The sequence below is a fragment of the Coenobita brevimanus genome, chromosome 31, assembly GCF_032717465.1.
Source record: "Coenobita brevimanus isolate Jiangsu-jjx chromosome 31, ASM3271746v2, whole genome shotgun sequence".
Classification (NCBI taxonomy): Eukaryota; Metazoa; Arthropoda; class Malacostraca; order Decapoda; family Coenobitidae; genus Coenobita; species Coenobita brevimanus.
In genome coordinates this window covers 25,621,803-25,646,562 of record NC_136984.1, presented here as the reverse complement: position 1 = coordinate 25,646,562, position 24,760 = coordinate 25,621,803, and the positions used below count along the sequence as shown (strand labels likewise).

Genomic DNA, 24,760 nt, shown 5'->3' with positions numbered 1-24,760 from the left:
CACTGCGCAGCACTTCTGAATGATCAACTTCACCATATTACACCTTGGACCGTATTCTTGCCGCCGTCTTCCGTGTTACTTAAATAATTCTAATATCATCATACTCTGAATAAACAATGTACAATACGAAATTATCCAACCGCATTCAAAAATAAATCACTAAGGAAGAAGCGTTAGGGACCTTCTTTAACAGAGGAGAATACCAGCCCTTAACCCATTACCAACGATGTCATTCTTATTTATTCATATTTTAACGTTACATGTTTTTATTCGGTGTAGGATAGGATTTTCAAAATGTAGTAGACAACGCCTTCACTAACACCGTCAATATGAGAGACGTATGAGGTCAGAAATCAGGTGGGTATGATGATGATGATGATGATGAAAAGTATTTGTTTCCTCAAAATACCAAGAAATATCAAACGCCTCATCAAATTAACGGCGACAGTGTTGTTGTGGAAATGCATCCCAGGGAGAGAGAGAGAGAGAGGAGAGAGAAGGGTGGAGCGGAGGGGGGGGGGAGGTCCAGCACCGCCCCTTCCCTTGCAACTCATTACCGTATATCTACCCCAGTTGATAAGAGCACATTTGTGTTCCACGCCGCACCAGGTACAGAAGCAGCGGGAAGTGAAGAGCGAAAATACAACCATCCCTTCAGCACTCACACAGTTGCCTCTTTGCTCATCTCACCTTCATCCACAAGTAAGAGTCTTTAGTAGGAACTGTTTTTAATCCAATCATTGTAATGCAGTACTTTTGGCTACATTACTGATCCAGACAGATTTTATTCATCATTATAAAGAAATCCTCACTTCGACGATCACTTACTCTTTAAATCCTTTCTGAATGTTATATTACTACAAAACAGAAAACTTTATTACTCTTAGAAGGCACCTTTTGCATTGAGGAAGTTCTTCAAGTCTATAGTCTCTTCAGGTGGAAAAGTTTATCCCAAACAGACCGAAGTCATATTGAGATAACAAGATTAAAGTATAGACGATATCTGCAGATGGCAAGAGTATAATATATAAAATTTTCTGTGGCTGAAGGCGTCTAACACATTACCCATGTGACCTTTATTTCAACCTTGCTAGCTTTGACGATGTCATTTAGCAAATAGGTGTGGATCTAAAAACAAAAACGTTACCGGTTTATGACGGTCACACTTTTTTTTAGACCTGCGGTGGCGAGGTGGGTTCGAGCCCCACACTGATGAGGGTGCCTTACAGCTTGATGTTATTGTAGCTGTAGTTTATATATATATATATACTGAGTCAGTCACTGCCAGGTTTAGTTGCAAACTTCTGTATTTCATCTGTCCACCTCCTGCCTGTACTTTTCCTGCTACGCTTGCAGTTACTTGGAGTCCAGTCAGTTGACCTCTTGCTCAATCAGTTGTCCTTTATTCTTGCTAAAAGACCATCCCACCTTCATTTTTACTCTTTTGTAACTCTATCATGTCATTGACTTTAGTCTGCTCTCTCATCCAAGTTGATCTCTTCCTGTCTCTTAAAGATATTGGCAACACTGACCTTTCCACTGCTCTTTGATAACGGATTACTTGATTTTCCATCTATTTATATTTTTCATTTTCCAGGTCTTACAACTTTATGACAACTGGGATTATATATTTATTATATAGTTACCGTTTCATACATCCTGGCAAACTACTTTTTATTGTGTCCATGTTTACCGAAAGCTTTCCATCCAACTGCAATGCGCCATTTTGTTTTGCTACCATGGATATCGTTATTTTTAGTATTTGCCCCAAGTAATTGTACTCCGCGACTTCTTCAAAAATATCATGTATTCTATAGATTTAGTGTACTTGAATTAGACATTATCTAAGTTTTACTCCGGTTCATCATTACTCCTACTTTGAGAACTCTCTATTTAGGTCATTTAACATTTCTTGCAATGTCTGCTGTTTCTGAGATTAGGACATTGTCATCTGCAAATCTTAAATGGTTTAGGTTTTCACTATCTATGTTCACTCCTTTGTTCTCTCAGTCAAGTTTTCTGAAAATACTCTCTAGGCATGCTGTAAATAATTTTGGTGAAACTGTATCTCCCTGACACACGCCCTTCTCAATCTACATTTTTTCCGAATGTTTGTGTAATTTAACTGTAGTAGTTCCCTCTTTATATATGTTTTCGTGCAATTTTACAACGTTCTCACTGACTCCTTGTTCTCGCAATGAATTTATAATTGTTGGGTGTTCCACTGCATCGAAAGCCTTTTCGTAATCAACAAAACCTCAGAACAGTGGTTTATCATAGTCTGTAGTTTTCTCAGTTAGCTGATTCAATGTGTGTAAATGATCAGTAGCCGAATACTCGAGACGGAATCCTGCCTGTTCAAAAGATTGGGTTTATTCCAAATTTGTTGTTATTCTGCTTGTAAGGACTTTAGCTGATTAAGCTAATAAGTCGATAGTCACTAAGATCTTTCGAGTCGCCATTTTTGAAGATCGAAATAACTGTTCATTACATCATGGTTTGGGAATTTTCTTCTGTATACACTGAGTAAATAAGTAGGCAAGCCTGTTTTATACTTCGGCAGCCGACAGTAATTCTGCTACTATTTCATCTTCTGGAACCTTCCCTCTTATCATACTTCACGTTACCCGCGTTTCGGCAATTTCAGTTCTCTTCCAGGACACATTTCACTTCAAAACTCTACCACCAATCTGCAAGGAGCTATCACAACGAGATTATTTATGTTGCTTTACTGAGTACCAATGAGGGATATGACTCCATTAAAGTAGTGCGTCACTGGTGGCCCAACATATGGTGTCCTGATATTTTCTTCTCATATTGCACGATGCACCACCGGTGGATCACTGAAGTAGTGTACTACTTTGGCTCAGGTAGTGCAGTCACCGCTCACCCTTACCTGGCGCTTCCATTCTCTTTGGTTTGTTACCATCTCATTCTCGGTCGTGAAGGTCCAGGTGACACTTGGCTATTAAGGTAGTTAAAGGAAATCCAAGCAAAGATCCAACACTACCTTTATTTATTATTATCTTGTTTCTTGTTCACTTCTCCTCCTTCTAATCTCTTCACCGATCTTCTAAAGTTTTTTTTTTTTTTTTTTTTTTTTTAAATCGCTGAAGACAGTGTTTCTTGCAACCAAGCATAATGATAGCTGGGTATGTTGAATGCCGAAATAGTACTCGGCTTACCAGTACCAAAATTAATTATTGATTATAATCATTTATAATTATAAAAAAAAATCTGATAACCAGAAACATGCAGCACATATTTTTTTTTTTTTTTTTTTTGTTTGATAAAGTAAATGTTGAGCTGTTCAAAACAAGAGTGATTATTTTTTCTTCCAGTAAAAAATCACAAATATTTATCGGTCGTAATTTACTTTTTTTTTTTTTTTTCAAGAAGTGCTTTTATATCTCATGGCTAGTTCTGCAACACAGAGTTGTTTTTCGATGTTTTTGTGCGATTAATAGTACCGGTATTGTTTGACATCTAAATGAAATGTATTAGTCACTACTAGAAGTCTGATATACTGTATATTTTCTAACTAAATAGGCATTTCTCAAATCTTATATTATTACCATATTCAACATGTCTTCTGCTGTAGAAGTAACAACAAAAAATCTGCCCAACCAATATTCGTGAAGGTGAAATACATGAAAAAGTGAAAACAAATTTAAAATGCCCGCCATGCCCGCCGCCGGACCTCCCACCCAGGAGGACACAACGTTGGGGTTAGTGACCCCATTCAAGAGGGTCACCAGGACATCAAGATCCTGGGCCCTTGTTCCCCGCAATTGCCCCAGCCCAAGGTGACCAGGGAAAGGGAACTACATTGCGGGCGGAGCAATGGTCGTCAGAATAGGGGTGGGACTGAACAAGATTCAATCCCAGGTAGCACCGTATTGACGGCTTTGTTACACCCTCTAGGGCAGGAGGCCCAAGGGCAGGAGGCCCAAGGCTACGGCCTAACAAAGTGTACAAAGGGTAAGGGGACCCAAGGCTCCGGCCTTAGTACACCAGAGAGAGAGAGTTGCCCCAGTGCACCCCTCTCTTGCTGTTCTCCCCTTCAGGAGCAACACCGCGCCGACGGTCTTTATTCGTGGCAAGGACGGAGCGGCCTTGTACGCCCTTCAGTTGTTTCTGATTGGACAGATCAGCTTCCGGCTACGGCTAGAGTACGGACCAGGGTAAAGAGCCCCTGCTACCATACGTGTAGCCCTTCCCTATTATGGGAGCAACACCGCACCGACGGTCTTTATACGTGGCGGGGAAGGAGCGGCCTTGTACGCCCTTCAGTTGCTCTCGGTAAAACGGGTAGGCACTAGGCTCCGGCCGGGGCACGTACCAGGGTAGAGAAGCCCCTGAAGGTAGTTTCAGTTCGTACTGGAGAGATTATGGCCTCTGTGCCCCTCATTCTGGCTTGTCCCCTACTACGGGAGCAACACAGCGCCGACGGTCTTTATACATGGCGGGGAAGGAGCGGCCTTGTATGCCCTTCAGTTGTTCCTCGTACACCAGGCAAGTTGACAGCTACAGCCAGAGTATGTACCAGGGTAAGGTGACCCAAGGCTCCGGCCTCAGGACGTACTAGAGAGGACACGAGTGACGTGAGTCCTTCTCCAGCCTCTTTCCCTTGTGGAAGCCCTTCGTCACCACCCGGGAATATAGCTCCGGAGGAGATGCTAGATTGGTGGCAAGGCCCGATATCGGACTTACCGCCCACGCCCGGGAGTTCCTTGTTCCTGCCCGAGCCCCGAAGGAGACGCTGCCGCAGCCCAGTCCTGACGGCGCCTCTCCCCCTTGGTGCCCGCAGTCCCAGGACACCCAGGCCAGACTCTCCAGCTCCTGACGAAGGCAATCCGGGCTCCCTCACTCCACGGAGCCAAAGATGACAGGCCCGACTACTCCGGCTGTTTGGTCCCAGTCCCGAGGGCCACCTATCAGGTCGAGGCCCCCAGACCAGAGGGCCTCCCTGCGCCACACCGACGCGGCCCCAGCACAAGGGCCGCCTATCAGGTCGAGGCCCCCAGACGGGATAGCCTCCCTGCACCCCACCTACGAGTGTGATCCAGAGTGAACATTACCCAGGAGATATAGGAAAATAGTGACTCTCCCCCCCTGTGTCAAGAACAAGTCGGGAAAAAGAACAGTGAACAGTGACTAAGTGAAGAACAATGTAGTTGATAGTAGTCCACAAGAACTCAGTGTTGGCAGGGCAGAGAATGAACTTTATTGTAATTATCCAAGTCCCCCCCATATAAGGGAACTTTCTGTGAACACCTGAGGTAAGGGTGCGCGGGCCCGTCAAGAGCCTGAGTGTGAGTGTCGCCGTGACAAGGTGGCTATGTCAAGTGTCGCTATCCGCACCCTACCTCATTTATAGTAATATTTCCCATACAGACTCCCAATCTTGTTTATTCCCTTTGTGAACCATTCTATATATATCCTGCCTAAAAGTGACACATAAACAATACCATAGATAATTCAAGATCTCCCTGTATGAACATTGTAGTGTGTGCTAAGTGTAACTCTATTTTGTGGTGCTGAATATTAGCTCTGTGTCTCTGTTCCCCTGTATCTCAAATATCACTCTACGTGTATTTTTACGGTTAGAATTAAGGTAATAGATGTGTGAAGGTATACTGCCTGGTTTTTATGTCCTGTTCCTTTGTTGGTGCTTTACTTCTGGTCTAGAAAGAGGACCCCGCTTCAGTAGCTAGTGTTTTTACGACGAGAAGTCGCCTTAAAAACACCAGCATAACAAAATTATTACTCATTATTGTATTATCAGTGTACCAACTCGCTAGGAAAGAAGACATCAAATGGTACACCAGTGGCCATCACGCCAGTAACGTGTAAGAGAAATATTTACTTCGTCTGGTGTTACCTGTGGTATTAAGCCTATGTCAACTGAAAAGTTAGCTATTGGTACTGCTGTCTTTGATGCATACAGTTCTTTGTAAAATTCTCAACGCTCTTCACCATCCCCTCACCACTTTTGTCTTTCAATGATATAACCTGTTGCTTTCCTGGTGCCATTTTACTCGTAACTCAGACCTATTTCAAACTTTTTCCTTTTTTGATGGTTTGTTTAATCTGTAATAACTGAAATGAAACTTAACAAATTAATCAATGTCCTGGCCGAGATTCGACCTCAGCCCCCCCCCACCCCCGCTTCATACGCGTGCACGTTACCACTGAGCCAAAGAAAGGATAACCTACCCCGCTAGGCAACGCTGACTTTTATACACCCCAATACATACCTCTTTTCTCCTCTTGGTGATTAATTTGGTGAGTTTCGAACACACAAGGTAGCACAGCATCGGAGGCCACCTTGGGGAGGCTGCGGACCACACGGAATAGCCCATCCCCAGGATGTACGAGTAAGGACAGAGACGCTGTCAGTTAACCAAGGACCAACATCAAATTGCCAACCAAGTCCCGCCTCACATCCCACACCGCTGCCAACCGATGTAATAACTGAAATGAAACTAAACAAATTAATCACTGTCCTGCCCGAGATTCGATCTCAGGCTCCCGCGCTGTACACGCACGCACGTTACCACTGAGCTAAAGAGAGGATGTCTCCATACCCTACTACAGATCTAATCCATGTTTCCCTTTCTTTTTTCTTCTGTGTGTCTTGCTGATAAACTTATTTACTACCGCTCTTTCTGTTTCATCTCTGTACTTTTGTTTCTCTTCTTTTCGTGAGTTCGAGGGCCATTTTTGAAAACTTGTTGGTTTTGGTTCTATCAGCTTTCTCTACCACCTCTGATGACTCTCTTAGCACCTGTGTCAGTCTGTTTTTCAGCTCATGAAAGTCACACTCATCATGAACCTGAAATCAATTTATTATTTCTTACTGAAAGGCTGCTTTGTTTTACTTTTATTGGGCATATAATTTTATTTTTAATCTGTTTCTTTCTTTCACTTTTGACCCTGAATCTGGCTGTGCAACCCACCATTCTGTGGCAATTCCTATATTTACTTTGTTGATAACTGTAACATTTATGATCGTGTTATTCTTACCTGCCATAATGAAGTCATTATGATGTGACAGGGGTAAACCAGCTCTGCTGTTGGGCCCTGCTGCCGATGTCACTGATTGCACTGTGCAGTTGACCCTCATGCGGCGTAGTGCGGTGAGGATCTGTCCCTTCTCCCCTTTGGGGATAAGATGTGAATGAATGTGTTTGAATGGATGAGTAAATTGGGAGTGTGTCATCCTGTTTCGGCTACCTCCTTTTCCTTGAGGGAAGCAGCCTAGCTATATACTGTAGATAGATAAACAGTTCCTCCTTTAAGACTTCTCCAGGTCCATTTTTTTCCTTTTTCTTTTGTGAAAGAATGTGTTTATTATTCCCATATTATACTTTTCAGCAACATTTAAATTACTTCCATTTCACCTTTGTCATTCTTTTCTCCCACTCCGAATTTTCCGATACATGCTTCTCCATTTTTTTAATTTGCAAACTTTTGCATTGAAGTCTCCTATGTATATAGTACATGTGGTCTCTTCCATAATCTAGGAGATCTCATCACAGAATATTTTTGTTTCTTCATCTGAGCTTTGATAAGTCACGGCATATACTTGTAATACTTTCAGGATGTATCTTTTACTCAGCCTAATTACAAGCGATGCTGTTCTGTCAGATACGCTGCTGAGTTTAACAATGTTCTCTGCAAGATTTCAGCTACTTAGAAAAGCTACACCAATAACTCTTAAAATTTGGCTTCCTCTGTAGTAGAATAGGTGTTTGCTGTCTTGGAGCTGAATTATTAATATTTTTTTCTGTGGATCTCACTCCGACCAATAATATCCTGACTAATGTTCAAATTCAGTCATTAAGGTATCAGTTTTGTAATCTTCTGCCAGGCTTCTTACATTGTATGTGTAGAGCTTCATGAATTTCATTTTGTTAAATGTCCCTGTCTTTGAATAGCTGACACAGTGCCTACTCACTTTCGGTGATATACTGCCTGTAAGCACAGGAGGCAGTGCAGTTGGACCTTTAGTGGATGACAATCCAACAGGAACGCCCCAGGAATCATTAATAGTAGAATTCATGTTTGTTTGTTTGTTTGTTTTTTAATAAAACAGATTAGAAGAAGGAAAAACAAATTAATAAAAAAAAAATAATCCATACATCAGATTACTGGTGTCTGCCATTCATAAAAAAAAAATCTGTAAAACAGTTGGATTTGAAAAACCGTAGACTGAAGTTTGGGGGGGAAACCCTCTGGGAAAGCGAGTTTCAAAGAGATGCAGTTCGGGAAATGAACGAATTCTGAGAGGTAGAAGTTCTGCAATATGGCTGTGTAACATTCCAGCCATGAGCGCTACCAGATGCCTGTGTATCGCAGGGGAAGGCATGGAGAGGTGTCACAATGGACGCAACTTCGTCTGAGCATTTGCCTTTAAAGTATCTCTAAAATAATGCAAGGGAGGCAACATTCCTTTTTGCTTGTGCGGGAGGTAGTTCATTTGTAATAGTAGGGTTCTTAATAATTTTAACAGCTTTGTTCTGAATTTTGTCTAGTTGTTTTAGTGCAACCTCTCCACATCCATTCCATAAGGGTGAGCAATATTTTAGCTGAGAGCACACATAACTTATAAAGTATAGCTAACTGCTTGCCAGTGAAGAAGATACGGACTCTGTACCATAATCCAAATTTCTCTGAGGTGGTTGTAGCAAGTGATTTTCCATGAGAGGTCCAGCTGAGGTAATTGTTAAGTGAAACACCCAGAATTTCAATATTTTTTGAGATAGGAATATTGGTAGCATTGAGGGTAATATAAGAATCAGGCAGTAAATTGTATTGGTAAATTTTATATATTTGGTTTTACCAGCATTAAAATATGAGACAATGTTATTTTGTCCACATTCAGTGATCTTAAATAAGTCTTGATTTATGGAGATGGCTGTACTGAGTTGTGAGTTAAAGATATTAGACTTTGTGAATGGGTGTTCAAGCGTGAACGAACTATGAAGTGTTAAGTCATCTGTGTACAAATAGATGGAATAATGGGTGACAGATAAGAGATCGTAGATATGAATTAGGAATAGGGTTGGAGCCAGAAATGATCCTTGTGGCACGGCGGCATTAATCGAGTGGAAATTGGGATATACATCACCTACTTTAACTCTCGTGTTTCTGTCGCTGAGATATGAAGAAATCAGAGGAACAAAAGACGTTAGTCCATAGCATGGGTGTTTGGATAACAGGGAACGGTGCCATACTCTGTCAAAAGCTTTAGAAGCATCAAGGGCCACTGCATGAGATTCTACATGTAGGTCAACTGATTGATGGATGGTATGAGTCAGGAGATTGAATATGTCAACAATGGAGCTTTCGTGGCGAAAACCATACTGTCTGTCACTAATTAAGTTGTTGGATTCATGATATTTAACTATGTGCATATTAATTACAATCGAAAATACTTTACCAACAGAAGACATTATAGCTATTGGTCTGTAATCAGAGGGGTCAGAGGAACTTCCTTTCTTTGGAATTGGGTGGATATTGGCTTACTTCCAAGAATCAGGGATTGAAGAAGGACATATGCATTGTCTGAATAATTTAGCTAGAATAGGAACAAGTTCTGGGGAGCACTTTTTCGAAACAACTGGAGGAATTCCATCTGGGCCTGGAGCTTTGTTGGTTGATAAATTGTCTAGGATGGATTTAATGTATCTAGTCAGTATCATAAGTGAAGCAGTTTCGGGAGAGTCAAGATCTGGTACGGGGACGTTCTGGCCGACTTCCTCTAAAGTAGAATTATTGGCAAGTGTATTGGCAAAAATGTTCGCTTTACCACGAGGATCATTTGTAATGTTAGCATCTGAAGAGTTTAGTGGGGGAATGGATGATGCCTTGTTGAAATTATAGAAAGAACTGAGAGCTGATCAGAATATTCCATTGTTATCATGACTGTTTATTTTAGATTCTTGGTTGAGAAGACTGTTTGATTTAGTGACATTTATTACTGCTTTTGCATGCTTTCAAGCAATTTTAAACTGACTAAGTGATTCAGACTTTTTTTTTTTTTTTAACAGTTAAATGCTAATGACTTTTGGGTCGTTGCTCTGGCACAGTTGCTGTCAAACCATTTTGGGGAGTCCGATCTTTAGGTGAACTTTTTTTTTTTTTTAATGCGAAGAAGAAGGAACCAAAGGCCATGAGCCCGCAGTTACAGTTCCCTCCAAGAGAAAAACAAAATACAACAGAGAGCCAAATTCAAGATCTGATCATTTTGAGATGCCTGGACACACTGCGTTTGAAAGACTGGAGATCATAGGCAGCAGGAAATACAGACAGAGGGAGACAGTTCCAGAGCTGACCTGTTGCATAAATGAAAGACTGGGAGTAACGGTTAACTCTTGCATTAGAGAGTTGGACAGAAAAGGGATGAGAGTTTGCTGCCAGATGGGTGCTACGCGCCCGTCGTAAAGGTGGAGGAATGCAAGCAGACAGTTCAGAGGAGCAGTGACCATTAAAGTAGCGATAGAAAAAGAGATAAAGATGCAACAGTGCGGCGAAGAGACAGAGGTTGAAGGGAGTCAGTAAGAGGAGGAGAGTTAATGAGACAAAAAGCCTTTGACTCCATCCTATTGAGAAGAGCTGTATGTGGGGAGCCTCCCCACACATGAGAGTTGTACTCCACACAGGGGCGGATAAAACCCCTGTATAGAGTCAACAATTGTGCAGGGGTAAAGAAAGAGCGGAGTCGGCTTAGCACACCCAATCTCTTGGAAGCAGATTTTACAAGAATTGTAATATGATCTTTCCAAGATAAGTCCCGAGTAAATGAAACCCCAAGCATGTTCAAGGATGATGCAGGATTAAGCTGAATATTATTAAACATTAGTGGGTATACCTGTGGAAGATTCTGTCGGGTTGATAGGTGTAAGAACTGAGTCTTAGATGCATTAAAAACAACCATATTATTTTTACCCCAGTCAGAGATACGAGCCAAGTCAGACATTAGGTGTGCCATAGCCTCATCCCTTGTTTGTTGAAGTAACTGTTGAGATGGGCGTTGTGGGAACCGGATGGAAAGGTGAAGGGTGGGGTCATCAGCGTATGAGTGGATAGGGTTAGATGTACTGTACAGCTTAGAAGATCATTGATGAATAAAAGGAAGAGAGTAGGTGATAGGACAGAGCCCTGAGGAACACCACTGTTGATAGATCTAGGAGAAGAACGATAGCTGTCTACTACAGCGGCCATAGAAAGACCAGAAAGGAAGCTAGCGATGAAGGCACAGATAGAAGGATAGAAACTGTAGGAGGGCAGTTTGGAAATTAAAGATTTATGCCAGACTCGATCGAAAGCCTTTGAGATGTCAAGTGCAATGGCAAAGCTTTTGCCAAAGTCCTGAAAGGAGGATGACCAGGAGTCTGAAAGGTAGGTGAGAAGATCGCCAGTGGAGCGTCCCTGACGGAACCCGTACTGACGATCGGAAAGAAGGTTATGATAGGAAAGATGCCTTAAAATTTTTCTATGGAGAATTAACTCGAAAACTTTTGAAATACAAGACGTTAAAGCAATTGGACGATAGTTGGAGAGTTGGAGGTGGTCACCCTTCTTTGGGACTGGTTGAATGAGAGCAAACTTCTAGCAAGAAGGAAAGGTACAAGTTGACAAAGGCGAAAGAGTTTGCCTAGGCAGGGTGTAAACACAGAAGCACAGTTCTTGAGAACAACAGGAGGGACCCCATCAGGCCCATATGCCTTGTTAGTACTGAGGCCAGTAATGGCAGAAAATACATCAACTGAAGCAATTTTAATGTCAGCCATGAGGAAGTCAGAGGGGGGAAGAGATGGAGGAACTGTTGATTAAGTATGAATAATTCCATACATGCATGTGCTAAGTCATTAATGTGGGACTGGGTAGAACTGACGTCTTTCACTTCTGAAATTGAATCTGGCTGTGCAATCTACCATTCTATGATCACTTCCTATATTTACATTGTCCATAACTGTGACATTTGAGATCGCGTTATTCTTATCTGCTATAATGAAGTCGATTTCATTCTTTGTTTCTCCATTTGGGCTTCTCCAGGTCCACTTTCTCTCTGTTCTTTTGTGAAAGAATGTGTTCATTATTCTCATGTTAAACATTTGAACAAAATTTACTAGAATTTCTCCTCTGTCATTCCTTTCTCCCACTCCAAATTTTCCCATACATGCTTCTCCATTTTTCGACTTCCCAACTTTTGCATTGAAGTCTCCCATGAGTATAGTATAAGTGGTTTTTTCTTCATCCATAATTTGGGAGATATCATCATAGAATGTTTCTATTTCTTCATCTGAATTTTGAGAAGTTGGTGCATATACTTGTGTTACTTTCAGGGTATATTTTTTGCACAGTCCAATTACAACAAATGCTGCTCTCTCAGATACACTGTTGAATTTAACAATGTTGTCTGCAAGATTTCTGTTAATTAGCAATCCTACACCAATAACTCTTTCATTTTCCCTTCCTCTGTTGTAAAATAGGTGGTTGCTGTCTTCGAGCTGAATTACTTTTTCTTCTTTTCTGTGGATCTCACTCAAACCTACAATATCCCAACTAATGTTTTCCAGTTCAGTCATTAGGTTATCAAGTTTGTAATCTTCTGCAAGGCTTCTTACATTGGATGCATAGATCTTCATGGATTTCAATTTGTATAATATCCCAGAGTCTAATTTTCCAACACGGTGCCTACTCGCTTTCAGTGGCACACTGCACATAAGCACAGGAGGTTGGACCTTTAGTAGACGATGATCCAACAGGAACCCTGTCAAATCATTTGCAATAGAACTCAGGTTTGGTTAGGAGGACTGTGGCAAATAATCTCACCTCCTTGCCACATAGTTTCTGGTGAGATGTAATTTTTGTGCCACCTTATTCATTATATTTGGAGCCCTATATATCTGTAGGGGGTCCCATGGTCTGCGCCGTCTAAGACGGTACCTCGTATATCTACAACACCTTCCCCTATCCGTCACCGAGGGACGCGCCAGGTAGCAGTGGGATCCTACCCCTGATATATATATATATATATATATATATATATATATATATATATATATATATATATATATATATATATATATATATATATATATATATATATATATATATATATATATATATATATATCTGATTGGGGATTGCATAGGTTTCTGGCCACATTGTGTAGTACTCCATGGCAAAATATACATACCTGTTTCCTCTTTAAGCGAGTGGCAGAGGTCCAGTAATGTCCACTGCAACTCTTTCCATCAGTGCACCCATTTGGTTTAGCTGAAGAGGGGCACAACCACATTTCTTGGGTCCCTTCTTGACACAACATACATCACAGGCCCGACACAACTCTCCAACATCCTGATGCATGCCAGTCCAGTAGAACCTCTGTTGCAACCGACTTAGAGTTTTCTTCACTCCCAGGTGCCCACTAGTGATCTGGTTGTAGGACTCATCCAAGATCTTGGACCTCATTTCTTCTAAATCACCAGTTGCCAATACTTGCTGACACCATTTGGTGTCTCCCACTGATGTTCCAGGAGTATGTTGTTCAAAGGTCCCATTGACTCCAGTAGCTCATAATTGCAGGGCTGAATCTAGAAACCTCTTCCCAAGATGGGTACATTGTACTCTGCTGCGGCCACTCTTGCACGTGTAAATCTGCGTCCTCCATCTCCATTCCCTTCAAGTCTTCATCATCTGATGCTGGCCCTGTCACTGGAGAATGGCTACATTTCTTACCATGATCTTCTTTTTTTACTACACTGCTTGCACTATGGGTCACAGGGCCGATGACTCAGGCTGTCAGCATTGCCATGTACCCGCCCAGGACTGTGCTGCACCTCATATAATTATGCTGGTCCAGCTTCCTAAGCCAGTGTGCCAGTTGTCCTTCTGGATTCTTGAACGTCTTCAGCCACTTGAGTTGCACATGGTCTGTCCTGATGATGGAGTAGGACCCATACAAGTAGGGATGGAAGAAATCAAGGGTCTTCATAACTGCTAAGAGCTCCTTACGTGTCACAAAGTAGTTCTGCTCTGGTGGGCTAAGCTTTTTGCCGTAACATGCCAACAGTTGCTCGTTGTTATCCTTCTTGTGCGACAGGACTCTACCAATACCTTGGTCACTAGTGTCACAGTCCAGGATGAATTGGCTGACTCTGATCTGGGTATGGCAACACCGGAGAGTTTGCAAACGCATGGTTGAGTTTACTGAAGGCCTTCTGAGTCACTGCAGTCCACATAAACCTCTGCTTCTTTCCTAACAACTTGTGCAGGGGGGTGTAACTATCATTGCAAAGTCCTTGACAAAACTCCAGTAGTAGTCACACGAGCCCTGGAAACTCTGTAGCTCCTTCACACAAGTTGGAACCGGCCAGTTTTCCACAGCTGCCACCTTCTCTAGATCGGTACTGACGCCACCCTCACCTATAATGTGTCCCAGGTACTTCACTTCCTTCTGGAGCAAGTAGCACTTCTTAGGGTTCAACTTCAGGTGCACTGCTCGGATCCTGCTCAGCACTTCCGACATCCTCTCCAATTCCTGGTTGAAAGTCCGTCCAAACACAATTAGCCTACATCGTCCAGATAAATGAGAGCTGTCTGCCAATGCAGGCCATCCAGTACACGATCTATGAGATGTTCAAAAGTAGCTAGGGCATTGCATAGGCCAAATGGCATCACTTTAAACTGTCATAAACCCCGCCCTTATGAAAAGGCTGTTTTCTCCTTGTCCTTCTTTGCAACTTTGGCCTGATGATATCCTGCCTTCATGTCTCGGGTGGAGAATCACTTGGCACCTAACAGAGCATCCAGCATGTTTTCAGTCCTTGGCAAGGAGTATGCATCCTTCACTGTCACTTCATTCAGGGCTCAATAATCCACATAGCACCTTACTGAGCCATCCTTTTTCCTTAGCAAAACCACAGCTGATGCCCAAAGACTGCTGGACTTTACTATCACTCCTTGACTTTGGAAATTCTCCATCACCTTCTCCATTTCTCGCCGTTGGGCTGGCGCCAACCTCCGCACTGGCTGTTTAATTGGGCAGTGATCCCCAGTGTCTATAGAATGCTCCATCAGATCAGTGGTACCCAGGTCTAGGTCTCCAGTGGAAATGACATTAGCAGCTGCCTCAACTTCAGCAGTTGTGAGTCATCCAGGCATTGGCAACTCTTTGAACACAAGTCTTGTAAGTGGTCTGGCAGACACCCATTATCTTTGACTACTACACTCTTTCTACAGGCTTTCCTCTGATGTCACTCAGGGTCCACCGCATGGCACAGTCCCACAATTTCTCCCTCGTTGATCTTCTGTGGCTCATGGGAGAAACTGGCCATCACATCCAGCACTTCACCCGTACCTCATTCCACCAAATTTCTCCCCACCATCACTCTGGCCTTCGTCTTGTACCATACATTAGACTCCACTACCCCTGGACAGTTGTCAAAAGAGCCACTTGCCATGCACTGGAGCAATAGTTCTGATCTTGGGGGTATCACTGTGCAGCTCCCTCACCTGTTCTTCCATCTATACGCATACTGTCAATTAAAGATCTCTTGCATTTTCCCAGTGGTAGGGCTACTTGGGAAAAACTGGCAGATTGTTACCCATTAACACGAACCCTTACTAGATTTCCACTCTTTCTTGTCTTCTGGAGCCTTCTTCTTATCCTCCTCTTTCTTCTCCAGACAGTCAGAACTGAGATGCCCTACCTCAACATATGTCCAACACCCTTTTGTTGCATTCGTGGGATTCCTTCCACTATTCTGTTTTTGCTCCTTCTTCCATTTGTAACAACCCTCCTTTTTGTGTCCTGGCTTCCAGCAGAACCAACAACCTCCTCCAATCTTCTGTTTCCTTTTCAGCTTGTTGCAGTCCACTTCCCTATGTCCTGGTTTTTCATAGTACCAGCAACTTCCTTCAAATTTTTCTGCTTCATGTACTGTACCTGTCCTTTTCTTGCCTTGAATCCCGCTCTACAACCTACATGAAAAGTGGACATACTGGACCTGACACAGGACTCAAATTCTAGAGCCCTGGCTAATGCCTCTTGAATGCTTCTTAGTTGTGCCTGCTTCACTTGCACTTTCAACTCTGCACTATCAAGAGCATCGATCAACTGATCCCTCAGAAGAATAGCCAACAGGTTGGTGCTGCCCCAGGGTATGCCATGTGTGCCATACTCTCCAGGTCATGAGCAAGTTGCTGCAGGCATTCTCCTCGAGTCCGTACACGGGTCCACTTTTTTCAGATGCTCCCTGTACATTAACCTTAGGCTCTACAGCACATTTTCTCAACAGCCCCAGTTCTCCCACTAATTGTCTTTAAATGGTCATCTACATGCTGTCTGCATTCTGTCACGTTATTGCTTACCTCATGCTTCGGCTGCTGTAGCTCATCATATACTTCCTCCTTCAATTGTTGCTGTTCTTCTTCATTTCCCCCATGAAAGCATCTAGCTGTCCCTGCATCCTCAGTTGTATCTCCTTTTGTTGCTCCCGTAATGCCTCCTGAAGCCATTCATAGTGCTCTTTCTGTTCTTCTTATTATGCTTCTAGTTGTTCTTTGATTTCTTTCTGCCTTCAGTTTGTGCTTGTAGTTGTTCACTGAGTTCTTTCTTGAACTCTTTCTATTCTTCATTTTGTACTTGTCCTTGTTCACTGAGTTCTTTCTGCCCTTCAATTTATGCTTGTAATTGTTCACTTTCTGCTCATAGAAGTTTCTTGATTGCAGCCAGAGAAGCCTCCTCCTACCTAGTTTGGCTTCTTGTGTGTAAACATGCCGGATCCTTGTCGAAGATTTGACTCACTGCAGGACTTTTCGATCCCACTCTTGACACCACTGTTACATCCACGTACTACACTTCCACAGACTTCAACAACAGTAGATCAGTATAGGAAGGACGTTACCCAGTGAATCGTTCTTCTTAGGGTCAGCCTTTCGATGTACAACAGCAGAACCTTACACAAGATCAATTCAGGCATAATAACACAGGCGGTATATGTAAACACAAGCTTCTCGCATTTGCTGCCTATATTTTCCAGATAATTACACCATCAACTTCACAACTTCAGAGCTACAGTACGCTAACTTCACGAGGCCACAAGTACAACAGAAACTGACAGAAACTGCTCTTTTAAGTCTTTTAAGTCTATTTCCTTCCTTGCTCCTCCAACATTCTAGGACGTGCTGGTACAGTTACCTCCACTTCTAACGAGTACAGAGGGTGGTGTGTTTGGTGAAATGTGGCACCACTGTGTTTGTTTACATCGCAGTAATAGTAAGTGAACGGGCAGACCCGGCAGAGCTTCCCTTCCGCTACAGTATCTAGTACCCACAGACTCTATGTTTTATCAAGTCATACTCTGTCTGCAAATACAAGTGTTTGCCTCGTATGTACAGTATAGTGGAAGGTAGAAAGAGAAACAAATAGTAATGCCATTGGCTCCCATTGTGTCTCTGACAGGAGATTACTGTGAGGCGAGGTGGAATGGAGGGGAGGGGGGGACAGGTGGTGGGGGCGCATGTATCGACACTTTGTCGTGTTTAGTTTAGGAAGATGAAGGGTGTTGATTATACACATGTTCTGAGGTTACTGCTGACTCCGTATGCAATAACGTGTATTGGATGAATGTTGGAGTCTTAATGTTCATCATACAATGTGGTGAACAAATGTAGTTAGCCTAAGCATAAATGTTAGAAGGTGTGATGTTCGGTGTCTCGAAACGTGGTTCACCTGACTCTAGTGAGTGGGTGACTCAACTGCTGTAACATTCTTGTGGCTGAACCAGGGTGGCCATAAAAATGATTCGTGATTATGCATGTTTGTGGTAGGTGGTGGCGACCATCATCCACTCACTTGATGTAGTGCTGCCTACTTCCTTAGCTTTTATCATTCTTTTTCTGTGCCTGCGCTCCTCTCTTCCTATTTCTCCTATCTTTCCTGTCACTTCTTATTCCTTTTCTTTCCTTTACAGGTGGCTTTACATTGAGTGACAAGCCAAATGGTTTCCTGTAAGCCAAGAAACCATTTACAACGCTGGGTGGTAACCATATAACCAAACCATACGTGCTCCCTACGTGTCAACAAGTGGGTTGGTGGAGGGTTGGTGCCCCTCCCTGTAAAACAACTAACTCAGTGTCAAATGGCCACCCTTTACGGGATTATGGTGTCTGCCAATAGATAGATAGATAGATAGATTATGCATGTGACACAACGGTCATGCCATGCTGTGCGTCATCCAGTCTATTTTATTGAGGAAAAACAGTCATTATATTCGCAAACCATGGTATAAGTAGATGTCCTGTTGCATAGGATAATAGCTATTTTGAGTGTTGGACAGCTATTTGCTTGTTTTGCAAAAATGTTGTGTAGTCATCATACTGATGGATCACATGGAGGTAATGAGATTCTGTATTTTCATAATGAATGCATATCTTGTATTATAATAACTGAAATAACGGTGTTACGGATGTCCAGTTCATAAAATTATGATGTCGCTTTCTTCGAGGTGCTACTTCATTAGCCTGGATAGTTGTGATAACATCCACAAACATTGATCATCGTATATTATATTCTCTTTAAAACATTTATATATTAGTTTTCATACAAGATCTTACACATTCAGGCCCTCCTTAGCTCCTGACGCATTACGGTATTTAATCGTGTGCCAACACTCACACACTCTTCATCCAGAGGGAGCAACATTTCCTTTACCATGAATGTTTGTCGGTTGTCTGCCATTATAAACCAAGGTTTTAGTATGTGGCCACGGCTACACAAAATATATCGGTTGCGAGGTGCTGCTCGGAGAGTGTAAAATAGCGTATAGTCTACGTATGTTTGTGCAGGGAGTCTGGTAGTACACTTCACCGACTTATTCACACTCATGTCAAGATAGCAGACAAAGTCGCAGTTTTCGTGACTATACTGACTGACCATTGAAAACACTTTCACTTCCCAGTAGTCTGAATGAGATCCTGTTTTCAACCAACAGAAACATTAAGTAATACAGTGAACAGTGCAATTTAATATGTAAAGTAAGAAGTGTTTTATGCACCTCGTCATCATACAAGCTTATACACAATAACACAGCCAAGAATAAGCTGGACCTATAGTAGGATAAAAGTTGAATGCTGCTGGAGCGTCCAAGTAAACGTAAGGAACATTGGTGTACCAGACCCAACCACCGCGCTTTAGGCAAAATACTCACGGATTCTGAAGCTACCCCACGTCATCCAGTAGATTTACACAAAGTCATTGATAAGACTGCAATCTCGTCGTAGTAATGGAATATGATAAGAGAATCAATATCAGATTTCGTTACTCATTATACGAGGAAGGGCCGGAAATTTGTGAGAGAGAGAGAGAGAGAGAGAGAGAGAGAGAGAGAGAGAGAGAGAGAGATCAACACACAGACAGACTGGTGTATTCATCGCGTCATTACAAGTTGCTACAATACGACATAATAGACCCAGGGAAGGATAGGGTGGTCCTTGTCTGGGTGTCTTACTACAGTGACGGTAGCCTCATATCACGCACTTGTGATAGTGTGAGAATAACAAGCCTCCTTGTTTACACGCTATATGAGAAAGAGGGAAAGAGAGAGGGGGGGGAGAGAATCTCTCTCTCTCTCTCTCTCTCTCTCATTTGTTTTATATATATATATATATATATATATATATATATATATATATATATATATATATATATATATATATATATCCCTGCTTGTCGGACAAGGCGACTAAAAGGGTTGGCGGAGGGTTAGTGCCCTTCCCCGGAAAACAACTAACTAAAAAGACGAACAAGAAGCCTCAGACAAGGACTGACCAAAAGATGACGACCAAGGACCGGACAAAGGACATGGTAATCGCAACATGGAACGCAAGAGGTGCGAATGATGAGGTGAGAGAGAGATTGTCCAGGTGCTTGAGGATGCGAAAGTTGATGTATGTGGAGTAACTGAAACTAAAAGGAGAGGTGAGAGTGTGAGAGAATGGAAGTATGGATGGGGTATACTGTATGTGCAGGAGTAGGTGAGAATGAGAGGGCAAAAGGAGTATGTATAGTTGTGAGTAAAAGATGGAAGAAGAGCATAAGAGAGTATGGATCAGTTGGGTCAAGGAATGTGTAGGTAAGATTGAAAGTTGGAATACAAATGTGAGCGATTGTGTGCGTGTATGCACCAACGCAAGATCGTGTAAGCCCGTGAGAGAAGAGTTCTCGACAAATGTGGAAGTGTGCATGGAAAAGTTTGGAAGGAATGAGAGAGTTTTTGACCGGTGATATGAATGGTAAAGTAGGGAATGTGAAGGTGGATGGAATAGTTGGTGAGTGGGGTGTGCCTGCTGAGATAGATGAGAATGGAAGTGCGATAGTGGACATTTGTGCTGGGAGGGGGTTGGTGACAGCCAATACCCTCTTCAGACACAAAATGATCCACAGGTATACATGGCGAGTGATGAGAAGGGTGGGTGGTGAACTGTATGAAAGGAAAGGCAATGATTGATTATGTGTGTGTGGATGAAAGGATGATAAGTTGTGTATTGGATGCAAGAGCTTATAGAGATTGGGGGAGTGGACTTTTTGACCACTACTTGGTGGTGACCAGAATCAAGATCCAAATAAGATGGAGAAATAGAAGAAGGGAAGGACGGGAAGAAGGAGTATTTGCAAGGAGAGTGGAAAGGTTACAAGAGGATGAGAAAAAGACAGAACATAAGAGAGAAGCAGAGAAACGATTGGGCAAATATGAACTGGAGCAGATGGGGGACGTGGAAGGTGTGTGCAGGATATTCACAGAAGAAATATGTGCAACATGTGACGTGGTGTGTGGGATGATGAGAAGATGGAGGGGGATGCAAGGAACAGCGTGGTGGAATGAAGAGGTGAGAGAGACTGTGGCACAAAAGAAGAAAGCATACAATGAATGGATGAGAAATAGGGGCGTGGAAGAAGTTGTGAGGCAGTAGAGAGAGTTTTATGTAGAAAGAAAGAGACGGGTGAAAAGATTAGTAAGAGAGAGTAAGAAGAGAGTGGATGAGGAATTTGGAAGGAATTTTATTGTAATGTGGAGGGACTGTAAGAAAATGTTCTGGAAAGAGGTGAAGAGAGTAAGACAGGGTGGAAGTGAAGTTAGCAGGGAAGTGAAAGATAAAAATGGTAGATTACTAGTGGAGAAGGGAGAAAAAGTGAGCAGATGAAGAGAACACTTTAAAGAAATGTTGAACATAAAGGATGGAAGTAATGCGAGTATAAGTGGCTGGGGAATGGCTGGGAGAAGGAGGGAGGTGAGAAGACAGGAAGAAATCAGTAGGATAGAACTTGTGGAAGCAATGGAGAAAGTTAAATTGGGGAAAGCCCCAGGAATTGATGGAGTGTGTGGTGAAATGCTGAAGCATGGGGGAGAGATAGTAGTAGAATGGATATGGAAGATGTGCAGATTGGCCTGAGAGGAAGGTAGAGTCCCTGAGGATTGGAAGTCAGGTATAATTATGCCCTTGTACAAAGGAAAAGGAAAAAGAAGTGTGTGGTAATCATAGGGGCATTTGTCTTCCCAGTATAATAGGAAAAGTGTATGGTAGGATACTTATTGACAGAGTTAGAGAACGAACAGAGAAATTAGTTGGAGAAGAACAGGTAGGCTTTAGGAAGGGAAGAGGTTGTGTAGATCAGATATTCATTCTTAGATCTTTAGTGGAAAAATTTCTAGAGAAGGGAAAGAAGTTGTATGCGCTTTCATGGATTTGGAGAAAGCATATGACAGGGTCCATAGACAAGGATTGTGGAAAGTATTAAGAATATATGGAGGAGATGGGAAGTTGCTGAATTGGAATCTCCCTGTACGGTTGTTTGCAGATGATACTGTACTGTGTTGTTGAGTGAAGAGGAGGGGAGCTGCAAGGCTTGGTGGATGAGTTTGGGAGAGTGTCTAAGAAACGGAATCTAAAGGTGAATACAGGGAAGAGTAAAGTAAATGGTCTTTGAAAGAGGTGAAGTCAGTGAATGTCTAGCGAGGTTGGACTATTAGGAATTGGAAATGTGAGTACGTTTAAGTACTTGGGTAGTGTGACGAGTAAGGATGGAGGTTTGGAGGGTAAAGTGCTTGAAAGGGTACAGCAGGGAAGAAAGGTTGCTGGTTCCTTGAAAGCAATGATAAAAAACAGGGAAGTGAGCATGGAAGTGAAAAAGTTACTACATGACAGTATTGTGATACCAACTCTAACGTATGGAAGTGAAGCTTGGACGTTGCTGGAAGGACACAAGGCAAGAGTGAGAGCAGTGGAAATGAGTTATTTAAGAGGAGCCTGTGGAGTCACATGGAGAGACAGGCTGACAAATGAGGATATAAAGGAGCGTTGTAGTGCGAATGTGGATGTGATAGGAAGTGTTAGGAGGAATACACTGAGGTGGTTTGGCCATGTGGAGAGGATGGAGGGTGAAAGACTGACGAAGAGAGTGTATGTGAGTGAGGTGGAGGGGGGGAGAGGGATGGGGTGATGTATATGAGAGAGGGGTGTGTGAGTTGGGAGCAGGGCGGTGAAATGGCGAGGGACAGGGCGACGTGGAGGCGATTTGTTTGTGGCCACCCCAAACGGGATTGAGGCGTCTGGAAATATATATATATATATATATATATATATATATATATATATATATATATATATATATATATATATATATATATATATATATATATATATATATATATATACAATGAATGGATGAAATAGGCGTGGAAAGAAAAGAGATCTCTCTCTCTCTCTCTCTCTCTCTCTCTCAAACAGACTGTAATCAAGGAGGCTTATACTCACACTGGCACAGGTGGGTGATATGAGGCTACCGTCACTGTAGTAAGAAGTAAGACACCCAGACAAGGACCACCCTATCCTTCCCTGGGTCTATTATGTCGTATTGTAGCAACTTGTAATGACGCGATGAATACACCAGTCTGTCTGTGTGTTGATCTCGCTCTCTCTCTCTCTCTCTCTCTCTCTCTCTGTTACAAATATCCGGTCCTTCCTCGTATAATGAGCAACGAAATCTGATATTTTTTCTCTTGTCATATTTCATTACTACGACGAGATTGCAGTCTTATCAATGACTTTGTGTAAATCTACTGGATGACGTGGGGTAGCTTCAGAATCCGTGAGTATTTTGCCTAAAGCTCGGTGGTTGGGTTTTACCATCCAGGTGCTGGTGCACCAATGTTCCTTACGTTTACTTGGACGCTCCAGCAGCATTCAACTTTTATCCTACTATAGGTCCAGCTTATTCTTGGCTGTGTTATTGTGTATAAGCTTGTATGATGACGAGGTGCATAAAACACTTCTTACTTTACATATTAAATTGCACTGTTCACTGTATTACTTAATGTTTCTGTTGGTTGAAAACAGGATCTCATTCAGACTACTGGGAAGTGAAAGTGTTTTCAATGGTCAGTCAGTATAGTCACGAAAACTGCGACTTTGTTTGCTATCTTGACATGAGTGTGAATAAGTAGGTGAAGTGTACTACCAGACTCCCTGCACAAACACACGTAGACTATACGCTATTTTACACTCTCCGAGCAGCACCTCGCAACCGATATATTTTGTGTAGCCGTGGCTACATACTAAAACCTTGGTTTATAATGGCAGACAACCTACAAACATGCATGGTAAAGGAAATGTTGCTCCCTCTGGATGAAGAGTGTGTGAGTGTTGGCACACGATTAAATACTGTAATGCGTCAGGAGCTAAGGAGGGCCTGAATGTGTAAGATCTTGTATGAAAACTAATATATGAATGTTTTAAAGAGAATATAATATACGATGATCAATGTTTGTGGATGTTTTCACAACTATCCAGGCTAATGAAGTAGCACCTCGAAGAAAGCGACATCATAATTTTATGAACTGGACATCCGTAACACCGTTATTTCAGTTATTAAATACAAGATATGCATTCATTATGAAAATACAGAATCTCATTACCTCCATGTGATCCATCAGTATGATGACCACACAACATTTTTGCACAACAAGCCAATAGCTGTCCAACACTCAAAGTAGGTATTATCCTATGCAACAGGACATCTACTTATACCATGTTTTTTTTTTTTTTAAATGTGAGAGAGAAGGAACCAAAGGCAACGAGCCCGCAGAACTGTTCCTTCCAAGAGAAAAACAAAATGCAAGAGAGAACCAAGTTCAAGATCCGATCATTTCGAGATGCCTGGACACACTGAATTTGAAAGACTGGAGATCATAGGAAGCAGGAAATACAGACAGAGGGAGACAGTTCAAGAGTTGACCTGTTGCATAAATGAAGGACTGGGAGTAACGGTTAACTCTTGCACTAGAGAGTTGGACAGAAAGGGGATGAGAGTTTGCTGCTAGACGGGTGCTACGTGCCCGTCGTAGAGGTGGAGGAATGCATGCAGACAGTTCAGAGGGGCAGTGACCATTGTAGTAGCCATAGAAAAGAGATGAAGATGCCACAGTGCAGTGAAGAGACAGAGATTGAAGGGAACCAGTAAGAGGAGGAGAGTTAATGAGACGAAAAGCCATTGACTCCATCCAATTGAGAAGAGCTCTATGCGGAGAGCCTCCCCACACATGAGAGTTGTACTCTACACAGGGGCGGCTAAAACCCGTGTATATAGTCAACAACTGTGCAGGGGTAAAGAAGCAACGGAGTCGGCCTAGCTCTCCTAATCTCATGGAAGCAGATTATACAAGCGATGTAATAATTTATGATC

The 24,760-nt window shown here is 42.4% G+C and overlaps 1 protein-coding gene across 1 annotated transcript in view; it reads left to right on the top strand.

Moving 5' to 3' along the window:
- Positions 1 to 599: 599 nt before the first annotated feature.
- Positions 600 to 24,760, top strand: part of LOC145395425 (uncharacterized) — an 85,660-nt gene continuing 61,499 nt past the window's right edge. The window contains exon 1 of the mRNA XM_080269029.1: positions 600 to 702. The gene's annotated coding sequence lies outside the window, so the exon portion shown is untranslated. The remainder of the gene's footprint in view (positions 703 to 24,760) is intronic.